This window comes from Haliaeetus albicilla, chromosome 2 (assembly GCF_947461875.1).
Source record: "Haliaeetus albicilla chromosome 2, bHalAlb1.1, whole genome shotgun sequence".
Taxonomy (NCBI): Eukaryota; Metazoa; Chordata; class Aves; order Accipitriformes; family Accipitridae; genus Haliaeetus; species Haliaeetus albicilla.
The window spans coordinates 33,391,889-33,404,189 of NC_091484.1; the positions used below are offsets into that span (position 1 = coordinate 33,391,889).

Below are 12,301 nucleotides of genomic sequence, written 5' to 3' on the forward strand. Positions count from 1 at the left end.
AGAATCTTGGTAAAGTCATTCTCACACACTGCACAAACACTCACAGTGTTTCTCCCACTGTGCGAGGAGTATAAAAATACTCTTAGCTATATGTTAGACAGAGTGACACAGGTCACAGGAGAATCTGTACTTTTCCACTGATTAAAAGGAACAGGCCAGGTGCTTTGTGCCTCCTGTGCAGCCGGAGTGTGCAGTTGCCTGGTAACTTGGTCTGAGCTATTGCATTTTAATCACACATACATGTAGGAATACAAAGCTGACCGCATAGGTTTATCAGCCAAAATAGTTTACAGCAAATAGTTTATAGCAATTCAGGAAGTTTAACATGGAATTTAGGTATGTGCTTATATGGTTTGATGAACAGAACTTTTATAATTGAAAAGGAAACAATAGAAGTTATTTATATGTGACTTTAGAGCATACAAAAGGTACAGTCTACAAACCAAGTATCGATTATTAGCAATATTTACCTTTTCAAAGGGCATCATGTAATGTCTCAGACTCAGCAAGCATAAACTGACAGACAGTTAGGATTTGAAAATTTTACAAAAGTTCTAAGAGTGTACCCAAAACTGAGGTGTTTCAGTGTTTGGGCTAGACTCAGTAAATATGTATCTTAATTCTAACACAGGATAAAAACTGATTTATAAATTTCCTCTTGTAAAAATGAAACTGTTCCAATTATACTGTTCGTTCATATTTAAGATATTAAACAGTGCAAATAAGAAGTAACTTTAACCAATCCCTCCCACCCAGCTACGAACCACGACCACATACAGTCCTTCCAGACTACACAAGACCCTGTTTCATTCCAGCCATATCATTAGCATAAGCTGTGCAAACCCATTTAATTCTACAGGTTTTTCAGGCATAAAAGCAGAATCCAGCAGCGGTTAAACCACGTCTTACAGCCGACAATGTAATACTTCCGTCACTGATGACAGCACCATAACAAAAAAGAATGGGTCTTTATTGTCCTTAATGAACTCGAGGGGCTGCAAGAAAGCAGTGAAGTTATGAGCATGGATTCTGTAATGTCACAATCAGCATAATTTCCAGATCAAAGATCCAGCCTCTTGTTAAGATGATCAAATACAATTTTGATTTCAGATGACAAGTCATCACAACACTACATTAGGTAGAGTATAAAATCTTATCATCAGATTCTCAGCTAGTTTAAGTCAATGTATTCTGCTGAAGTCAATGAAACCAAACACACCACCATGTGAAAGAAATCTTTCAGTGTGCCTCAGACCTGGAAAAATATCTTGAAAAATGACTACAACTTTTAACACAAATTCTCTGCATTTCCCACAATCTCTTGACATGGAGCAGTAGTAAGACCCTAACATTACTTTCAATATATTTCTTGCATAACATTAATTTTTATTTTAAAAAGGGGCTACTAAGATTTCCATAGCTACTCACAAAAAAAAATAATCAATAAGCAAATACATTTGTTCCAAGATTTAAATTATTTGTACAATTTAAAGACTATCAAAGCTCTACAAAATAAAATAGATACATTTACCTACCAATGTAGAAAACTACAGATAAACTTCAGGAAATGACCAAAGGTGCAGAGGATAGGCTAAGGTAGAAAAATAAAAAAAACCCAGAAGTTTTATGGAAAAATGAGTGAGCAGCCCACAGCATTGACAGACAACAGACTTTTTATCCCCACTTGCTCCACCCATTATTCTTCTTCTTCCTTCCTTTTTTTTTTTTAAGGAAACAATTTTTCCATGGTAAAACATATTGTCAGGCATGTAGTGGAGGCCAAAAGTTTAAATGAGTTCAAGAGAGGATTAGCCGAATTCTAAGACATGTGCCAATGCAACTGCTAGAGAAAGGATCTGCATCACGGTGAAATGCAAACAGCTAGTTTGATAATGACACATATTATTCACTTTGTCTTTTACATTGTTGTATAGCTACTAATGTTGAAAAGAGTCACTGCCATACAAGAAACTAAACTTACAGCACTTTATGCTTTGAGAGAACCGTGGCCCGTCAGCTCATGGCCGGGAAGTCTTACAACTTACACGTTTCAGTTGTACACCAAAAAGTTCTGAGGTGGACTGCTGACTGTATTCAATAGTCACAGCTGATGTAGGAACATATGATAAACTTTTCACATTTGCCTTTAACTGATGCTCCAAATATTTTAAAGTAACTCTTAAAATAGGTTACTGGTTTGATTACCCTTCATACAAAATCCTCCTTCAAATGTAGGTTTCTCTTCTTTTCAGATTTAAGGCATGAACAGAAATCAAACCTGCATAATCACTGAAATCAGTGCATATTTTTCAATAAACTTTATCAGCATCAGAATTTGTCCTCAAGTATCGTTCATAAAGCAAACACTTCATTCTTCAAAACTTTTTTTAGCAAATGTTAGTAATGCTGCACCACAGACTCTCACACCCAGTCACACATGTTCATCCTGAGACTGTTATGCAACTTGGTATTTTAAAAATCACCATCCTAACCATGTACTTGATACTGGTTCTCCCCTTTTTAAAATCTGATGATGAGGAAAAGCTGCAAGTACTACAAAACCAGGCAGACTTGCTTGTTCTTGCCAAAGAGAAAAAGGTTAAGCATTATTAAAAAATAACACTATTGCCTATCTTTAAGTATCCATAAAGCTAGGAACATGAACTGTATGGTGGCTCGTTAGCATCAATATTTGAACACGGGCATGCAAAATGTCCTTCAGTTAAATTCCAAACTCTATGAATTAATTGCTGGGCAATTCCCCAAGGATAAAACATCTATTAAAAGCCAACAGTAAGCCAGAAATCTCTTTATGTGTCATATGGTAAAAAAAAAAAATATAGTGAATCCTGAAAAAAGAAATAGGTATTAGACAGGGAAAGCTGATATAGTTATAGGGCATGTAATAAAACATTTAGTGTTTTGATTTTTTATTTATTTCATCAGAATAGTTAGACAAACATGGAAACATTTGCAACAGCAATACTTGGGTCACTTCAAAATCTTGGTAACACTGAAATACAGGTCAGCAAAAACTAATCATGTGGGGAGGGCACTTTAGGTCTTATTATTTTCATACATATTCACACACAGACACACATATCTATATACACACACACTCCACAACTCCCAAGAGCTCTTAACTATGCCTGCAAGTAAACTAAAACAGTAGGCAGAAATGAACCATATCCATACTAAGACAGTTAGCCATGTTGTAAAACTAAAGATCACTGCAACAACTGCCATCTTAAAGAAGAAAAAAACAACCCCCAAAACCGGAAAGGAACCATCACCGTGCACGTCATAAGCATGAAGTTATTTTAACCTGATGACTACCCTGCTTGAACTTTAAGCATCATTAAGTTTTATGTATTTTTAAAGTCTAAGGTTATTATTTTAAATGACCTACTTGTAGTGGCAGCCTAAGTAGCATTCTGGAGAACACCACAGTGTCCACAACTTCTACAGGACAGTGCAGTATAGTTAAGCACTAGATTTCTAGGGGAGGAAAAACAAAAAGCACCACCACTTGTTTATTCAATTGAAAAGCTTATTACCTGCACTTCCAAAGCAACAGGCTACAGGAATACTGAATGCAAAGTAAACCAAACCTATCTGGAATACTTTGACTCCTCAGCTCCAAGTTACAAATCTTTGTATTTCAATGGATTAACAGCATTTGGATGCACAGAAACTGTCTTTACAGTGATGTATGCAGACCTCCGAGTCATGAGTTAAAATGTCTTCCTAAAATATAACAGTCTTGGCACTTCCTCTGAAAGCAGTGAAAAATCCATAACCAGGGAAGGTGGAAGTGAGGCAATACCGTGTTTTTTTCCTCAGAGATAACTAAATCCTGAGAGAACAAGATGTTTGTGCTGTCAAAATAAAAATCCCCAAAGAAACAAAATAGTTTACCTTTCCCTTTGAAAAGTTGCTTTTGAGTCAATATCTGCTCTTTTTCTCTCCCAAGCATGAAACCTCTCTTCAGCTGAAGACTGTTTTCAAAATACTGAATGCAGTAGAAATTTAGTGCACACACCAGAACCTGTAGAGAAACTTATTAAAAAAAAAACCAACCAACACAATAGTACTGCACTGGCTAGAAATGTTTTAAGTATTCTGATGAAAAGACTCAACTTACTTCTAGGAAATAAAGTGGGGCCAAAGGTGACAGATGATGTTCATGTAAGTTTAAAAAAAAAAAACCAACAAACTTTTTTTTTAATTGATACATTGAAAAAAGCTGGAGAAGGAAATGGGGACAGAAATGAAAAAACATTCAGGGAGTCAATGGTATAGATTGTCACCATGCAACCTAAATATTGTAACTGCAGAACATATATTCAGAACAAGTGAGTCAAAAGTAGCACGCTCCCTGGGAGAGGGGAGGGAGTCTCTTTCCCCTTTAACAGGCTAAAGCAAGAAGTTCTCACTGTATTTTGAGCCAAGACCCAGCCAGCAGAAGGCAGCTTTTCTGTCAGATAAAGCAAGGCAAAAGGATCAAGTAAAGCAACTTCCTTGCATTTTCTTGCTCCTGAGCCCCCTTCTTCAGCTCTTCTTTGTTCTTCTGGTGATGGGAAGGCAAAGCATGTTCTGTTCCTGTGAGCCCATACTGTAGCCTGCTTATCCCTATAGTAACAGCAGGCACCTGCGATTCATCCTGTGACAGGAAAGGACTTCACTGCAAGGTTCAAGCAAACGACTTGAACTTCACTCACAGACTTAACTGCAAGGTTCAAGCAAATGATTTATTTGAACCTCACTTACAGGCTTAACACGCCACTATTGCAGGTTTTACAGATACAATGGAGGAATGCACTATTGCAATTTTTTAAGGCAAGAGTAGTACACGATTACAACCACAAGTGATTCACAGACAACCACAAGCACACACGTGTTTACAAACTGAAAGCATAAACAATATTCACTTACCCCTGTGGGTAAGGGCTCTCAATCCCAGGGAAGTTACCTTGACCAGCATCCCGATCAAGGGGGGGAAGGGTTTCCTTCACAAGCCAACTGTATAGCTGGAGAAGTGACTCCCCCATTTCCAACCTGAATCTTAAGAGTTTTTATCCCCTGACTTGTGGAATGGTGTGTATGACTATGTCTGAGTGGATTATGACATATGCCTAAATGGATTATGTATATCTGAGTGGAGCTTCCCCTTACCTTTCCTTTGTTGGTCTGTGATTGTTTGAACACACAAGGTTGTCATTTGAAACTGAAGCTGAAACCCTCCAGGTTTGGGTTTTTTTTTACCTTGCTTCCTCAGGCAACTGAATAGTGGTTGGATTGAGACTCAGGGGATACTATTTGTTAAGGGATTTGAAGGCTCAGTTCAGGTTTTGGTTCTTTGAATGGCACAGCCACCGCCCTGTTTAGTTTAGGGTTTATCAGACAGCCCAGGGCTAAGCTGTCTACACAGGTCCCCATGAGTGAGTCGTCTCTGCAGAGAGACAGGGCCTCAAGGCAATCCAAGGCTGGGTCGCTTTTGTTACCCCCCATGAGCTGCCTGCGTGCACTACTAGACATGGTGAAACTCATTTGTGAACTGTGAGCCGGACAATCCACACACCTCCCCAAAGATATTTACACATAGAAATCAGCCGAGTAGCGTGTTACGGAAGCATAAGCTGCAGTGGACATGATTTAGAATCAGTTACTTTTTTGTGCATCATGACAAAATAAAAACAGCAATTTCTTACTTTATAGAAGTTGTCCTAAAGTAGTAGTTACCCCAATAGCTGTCAAGTTTTTCTATCACAGGAGAACAAATGCAGCCAAAAGAACGTTTTCTCTAAAATGACTACTCTGAACTACACAAGCAGGCAGGCACAGGCAGCTCCCAATTTAATTAAGTATAGATACACAGCACCGCTTAGTGGTGAGAGCGGAGTCACCACTGACAGGAATGAGAAGTTTTAACACCAACCTTCCCGCGCCCTCCCACGGACACGAACGAGGTCTGCCTGGTCTGTGTGTCCTCACTTGCCAAATACCACTACAGTGTCTTTACTTTAAGAAAGTACACCTGCCAAGAACAAGAAGTCCAAGAGAGCTGAACCTCAAGGCCAGCAGAACCAAAGGCTGCTGAGCATCAAACAGATGCATCCACTTTGAAGAGCTTTCAGAATTCTACGGCACACAGCCTAAAGCAGTGCTTAAACAAATGATCCAGCTTAGTATCTGCCTGTACTGCAAAGAATAGCAATCTCTTGGCTCACGACTTGGGTTTTATATAGATTTGGGCCATAAGCAAATGCAACAGATGTAGAAAAACTGAAGACTGACAGCAACTGGAACATAACTATTATTTTTCCATTCCATCAACCAGTTACAAGACTAACTCGTGCACTTACATCACAGAACACAGTAACTAACAAAAAGAAAGCCTTTTATTCAGAAAAAATTAGTGCATCTTTACAAGAAAGTCATGATTGCAACTTAGAAAATCAGCATTATCATTAGCAATGCACCTTTCCTGAGGGGGAAATCCTTGTCTTTTATGAAATGTCAACTGCAAGAGTGTGTAAACAAAACAAACAACCCACGTCAAAACCCACCCACACCCATACCCCAAAACCTCTGTTTAGATTACATATATATATATATGTAACATGTCTTCACAGATGACAACTGTGTCAATTTATACTTCAGGTCCTTCTCCTCCAGGAACCAGCTATAAAAGAAGACGACAATTTTGTATTAGTGCCATAGATTTGAGTTTTACAAACCCATACGTGACAGTTCCTGCTCTACAACATTTCAGCAGATGGAGACTGCATTTGTAGACCACAAAAGTGGGTTTTAGATTCAATATTATCTTCCTCTCCCAACAGAGGAAGTCAGTTACTGCCAGAGAAGCACATGCCACAAAGAATCTCCAAAATACAAAGAATGTTTAACAAAACACAAAGGAGTTCCTAGATAACATACATTTTGGTTTTTGTCTTTGTTATTCACTTCAAGGAGATGATTCTGTCTAGAAACACTACAGCTCATTTTTAAAACAACAAAGAACATCCTTCCTTTCATGAAGAAGTTCTCCAATTGCCAATTCCTCCCCACACTGTCACTGTACTGGGAAGCTGACTTCCTCTTTCCAACTTCTATTGCTAAGCAGAGCCCAAAAACTAATAAAGAGCCTGAACCCTTCTACAGGCAGCAGGAAGTAATTTTCCTGGGAAGAAAGTAAAGAACTGAACAACAGAAAAATAAATACAAAAGGAAAAACATGAGTAAGGGAAAAAAGAAGAGGACAACCATTGTCTTTACTGATACATTCTTAATAATTAGCTGAGCACTTCCAAAGATAAAGAGCATTGCTGCTTTCGGGACTGAAGTAAGAAAAAGTCTAAAGTATATAGTCTTCCTGACGTGGCAAGATGTGTCTGCAAAAGAGACACAAGATCTAATACAGAAACATATCTACATCTCACTGAAAATTTGCACTCTAAGAATCACTGGCTTCTGCTTCAAGGGCAGTATACCACCAACTTAACTGGATGGTAGTAATTTTACCCCATACAAGAAGTCAGAACAAGCACTATCCTTTCAGGAGGCAGAACAATAACGAAAGCAGAAAAAGGTTTAGAAATTAAGTCAAGATGGCACTTGCTCAGACACACAGTGAGGAGGTGCAAGGTAGGTAAGACAGCAAAATGGATATTATTTCTCGTTCGCACAGAGCTGACTTCAACTCAAGTCGGTCTTCCTCTCCTCTTCCCACAAAATTAGGAATACCCTTACGTAGGAAGTCCAGACTTTGTAGCCATCTATGCAGACAAGCAAAAAACTACTCTGGGTCTGCTTCTGTGGTATTTAGGAATTCAGCTTAGGGATGCATAATCACACATTTAATTACTGTTTCAGTACTGATCTACATACAGATCAGTACATCTACAGCAGATGATAAACTAAAAATTATAGTGCTTCTGATTTGGTATAATCCAACAGACCTCCAGATTTTTTTCAGAGCACGTAAAGGTACAGCTCTCTGGGCATCACACGGTATCGTAACTGCCAAACAACTTAACAACCTTGTAAGCATCCAAACTGCTACAAACACATTTATACATACAATAATGGATGAAATGTAGATGCATTCCACCTACACACTTACGCAGGCAAACACTCACGAGTTAAAAGCCAATGTATGAACCAGCCTATGGAGTGCTTAACAAAGCCAGTGATTCCCTTGCACACCTGAAGACCAGAAGAACATTCACCAAGATAAAATTAGGGCTGTGCTCCTTTTTTTTTTTTTTTAATAAACTGTAACATATACCAACTAAGACAATAAGACCACTTTTCCAGCATCATTCATACACACATATGCCCTGGAAGCTACTTAAAAGTACCTTATATAATGGAACTGTCTGGAAAGCACAGCTTAAAGTAGTTGAACTCAATTACTGATCGATTTACAGGTACAGAAAATAAACGCATGCAGCTTTTTAACAACGATGACTTACCATTGTTATGTTATTTCCATTTAGCAAAATCTGGTCTAGCTTTGTGATTCTTCTGCCCTCAGGTGTAATCTCACTGAAGCAGCATTAGAAAAAGTAAGGAAGAACATATAACCAGGGACAACGATTCCAGTTTTGATTACAGAACTGACATAAATCTCTACATTAAGATGACAGTTGTTGGAACTAACAAATAAGCTGGCCACACTGTGGCGTAATCTTGATAAATTGACCACCTGGATAAAGAAAGCTACCTGGCAACTAAAAAGATCCGTTGTACTTTTCTGCTCAGTACACATAAGGATACAGATTCACCCTCTACATCTTGGCAAACCTCAAAATAGGTTTTGAATAGCAACATGGCACAACAAAGTAATAAAAACTTAGCTTTAAGTCTGCTAACTTTCTAAATCTTTGCCTAGACCTTAAGGAAATGTAAAAGCAAACAAACTACCAGGAAGTTCAACACACAATCCACACAAAGTTGAGGCTACAAATTAGGAACCTGATTACAAGTATAAATCATGCAACAGCTACTCTATGACATGGCTGTCCTGAATAGATCACCCTCTATAGTTTAAGTCCAAGGTGCAAACCATTCAGCTGGCAAGTATTCAAAAAATATAAAAACACTTTGCTTATAGATCTTACACAATATTTTTCCTCAGGAAACTAAACAAGAGGTAGGAACAATACTTACAATTCTGTAACGTCTTCTATCACTGTACCTGAAAATCCAGTTTCAAGGAAAATAAGGCCCCAAATTTTAAAATAAAACTATTTAAAGTTATTTCCATTTTATACTGAGCTGTGATTTTATCTGTAAAATAAAAAACCAGAATAATACAAGTGACCTGTACAAAAAGGCTCTTCTATCCGGTGAACTCAAACCTCCCAAAAGCAGTAACATAACTGAGCTGGAGCATAAACCGGACAGCATTAAACGCTTCCGTCAAAGGATACAGAGTCATCAAATCCTAGAAGCGTTCCAACAACTTCTTGTCACTCTTCATCACAATACAAATGCGTGAACCTATGCATCTGTCCACGAGCTCTGCAAAGAAAAACAAAAATAAACTGAAAGGCACAAGAGATTGTTTCACAGAAGATGCGTTTTTCGAGCAAAAAACCTTAACGTTGTGGCGGCAAAAAAACCTAACTGCCACGGGCACTGGTAAAAAACACGAAAAGAAGGGGGGAAAACAAAAGAGGCAGGACAACAGGCATTAAAACCCCACGCTTCCTCGCACGCCCTACCGCTGCTAGCACCTCCGCGGGTTTCTGCGGCCGCAGGAACACGCTCCCTTCACCGAGAACGCCTCGGTGCCGCCGGTGCGCAGCCCATCAGCGCGGCTCTGCCGAGCGCCAACGCTCGTCCCCAGCCGGCCTCCGCTCCGCGCCCACACCTCGGCCCGGAGCCACCCCCCGCTCGCCGCCCGGAGACCGGGACGCCCCCCCGCCTGCCCCACCGCCTCTCCCGCCGCCAGGGACCGCGGCGCTCGCCCCCACACCCCCCACGCCGGCTGCCCGCCAAGCGGCGGCGCTCGCACCACCCACGGCCCCTCCCCGCCCGCCGGCCGGCCACAAGACGGGATCCTCCCCGCCTCTCCGCCCCGCCCGACACCGGCAGAGCGCGGAAGGGCCGCGGCAGCGCCGGCAACCGAGCGGCAGCCGCCACGTTGGACCCAGGCCCGCCCCATGGCTGCCGCCGCCCGCCCATGTGAAGGAGGGGCCGCCCGCGGACCGGAGGGGAGGGGAGGCGAGGGGAGGGGGGGCGAGCCCAGCCCAGCAGCCCCGACGAGCCCCCGCTCCGGTGCCGCCTCCCGGCCCCGTTTTCCGATAAAGGCCGGGAACGAGCGGGAGTCGCGACACCCCGCGAGGTGGGTGCTGAACGCGCGGCTCGCGCTCCTGGGAGTCGCGCGTGTCGAACGCGTCCCGGTGGAGTTTTAAAGGAAAAAAAAACTTTTTTTTCTCTCCCTTCTCCTCCGGGCGGGCGGCGCCGCCTTGGGCTGTCGCCGGTGCAGCCGGTACCCGAACAGCCCGGCAGCCTCAGGGGGTCAGTCCCCCCTTCGGATAAGTCTTCTTTCCCTCGGGAGCGGCAGGTGGAAGGATTTTAGGCGCTGCACCTCATAGCGGTTTTATGTGCCGATTTGTATGTTTCTCCCCAGACTCGCTCATCAGTTCACAGGAGGGCTGTTGCAAGAAGGATTTTTGGAAGCCCTTTTGCCCGTGCAGGATGGGCTTGGAGCTGAAAAACCACTGGCCGTTCAAACAGACTTTGCTTGCTCAATGCTGCAGCATTAATTAAACCGGCGTTTCGACTTGCAGAGCCGCTGTGCGTTTTGTGGCGGGGCAGGTGCCAGAAGAGTCGAGCCTGAACAAACTCCGTCCTCCGCCTCCAGAAACGCACGCACCTTTCGGAGGATGAATGGAGGGCTGCTGGCTCGGTTCTTACATGGGGTTAGCACCCAGGTAACGATGAACGCCTGGACTTTCTGTTCTCCCAGTGAAATGCAACCTTGGAAAACGGCGGGTGCCGCTGCCCCGCTGGGCTCTGGGCAGGAGCGCTTCGCTGTGACGGCAGCAGTGAGATGGGACACTGGACTTGACTCGCTGTGGGGCTGGCGTGTCTCCTTGAGCAGCGGGTGTTTGAAGCGCCAGTTGGGGTAGTTACGACGACTGTGCAAGCCGGCACGGGCAGGACGCAGGAACAACTGCAAAACCGCGGATGAAATGCAAAGAGTAAATTTATTGTCGTTACCTCACCAGCTGGGGGATCCCCGATACCCGGGCGCAGGCGGACGAGTGGGGACACAGGCATTGCTGAGCTCAGCCAGTGCTAGGGGGCTGCCGCCCCTGCTGTTTTCACCAGTTTATCAGGGATTCGCGCAGGCGTAATGTACCACTGTGCTTCGATCCTTCCCACAGCAGGACAGGAATCTAAAGCGTGTTCGACAGGGTGCCTCTAATATCGCAGGCCTGCATTACCTAAACACAGATGTTCTACTTGTCAAGCACGTGAGGATAAATAGCAATTGGGACGATATATGTGCTCTTCTGCACCCCAGCTGCAAGTCACTTCAGCATGTTTACAATCCTCCTCGCCAATCGTCCGTTATTATCCCACGTTCCGCTCCCTCACTCAAGGGACCACTTCCGCTGGGGCTGGTAAAGCTGGAGGTGTCCGCTTGGGCTTGCAGGGTGTAGGGCAGGGTAATGTAGGGGCACGTAATGAACCCATATAGAAAAAGGCATAAACTTATCCCTACAATAGTGGTTTGAATCAGGTGTCCCACCCATTCTGCCAGGGAATTAAACCGCTCAGCCTGCCAGGCACCACTGGTAGATTGTTTCATTGGACGCCTTACATCCTGGAGATGTTCAATGGCTATTCATCAGTTATATTGGAGCAATGCATGCCTTCAAGACTGGAGCAGCGTTTATGGTGTAGAAGAAGGAGATAGCCCACCGCCAGTTGATTTTGTAATGTTTCTGGGCATACAGCCGTTACCTACTCAGAAAAAATAGCAATGAGGAACATTAATATCAAAAGCACTTAACACAGTATAGTTCTGTAATACAGCCACTGGAGTTGGCATGCCAATAAAACACATTGTCAAAAGACCTGCAGCTGTTAATCGATACAATAGAAAAAGCAGATGAGTTAGTTACAGTAGAGGCCAACCAAATCCAAGTATTTACATGTTGATCTTGCAGAAATGCATCCAGGGCATGTGCTTCTAGTACAAGATTACAAAGCATGATGAGCCAACCTGTGATAAGGGAGAAAAACAGGAGTGTTGTCTCCTTCCAGTAATACACAC

The 12,301-nt window shown here is 42.6% G+C and overlaps 2 long non-coding RNA genes across 4 annotated transcripts; one reads left to right on the top strand and one right to left on the bottom strand.

Annotated features, from left to right (window-relative positions):
• Positions 1-6,383: 6,383 nt before the first annotated feature.
• Positions 6,384-9,764, bottom strand: LOC104316233 (uncharacterized). 3 transcript variants are annotated; one of them, XR_011322095.1, is made up of 3 exons: positions 9,338-9,764; positions 8,481-8,553; positions 6,384-6,685 (listed from the first exon to the last, which is right to left on the bottom strand). It is a non-coding gene; the product is annotated as an uncharacterized lncRNA (long non-coding RNA). The 3 variants fall into 3 exon arrangements; XR_011322101.1 differs by lacking the exon at positions 9,338-9,764 and adding an exon at positions 9,178-9,328; XR_011322104.1 differs by lacking the exon at positions 9,338-9,764 and adding an exon at positions 9,129-9,326.
• On the top strand, positions 9,764-12,099 carry LOC138681896 (uncharacterized). Its single transcript, XR_011322106.1, has 2 exons — positions 9,764-10,357; positions 10,646-12,099. It is a non-coding gene; the product is annotated as an uncharacterized lncRNA (long non-coding RNA).
• Positions 12,100-12,301: the final 202 nt, after the last annotated feature.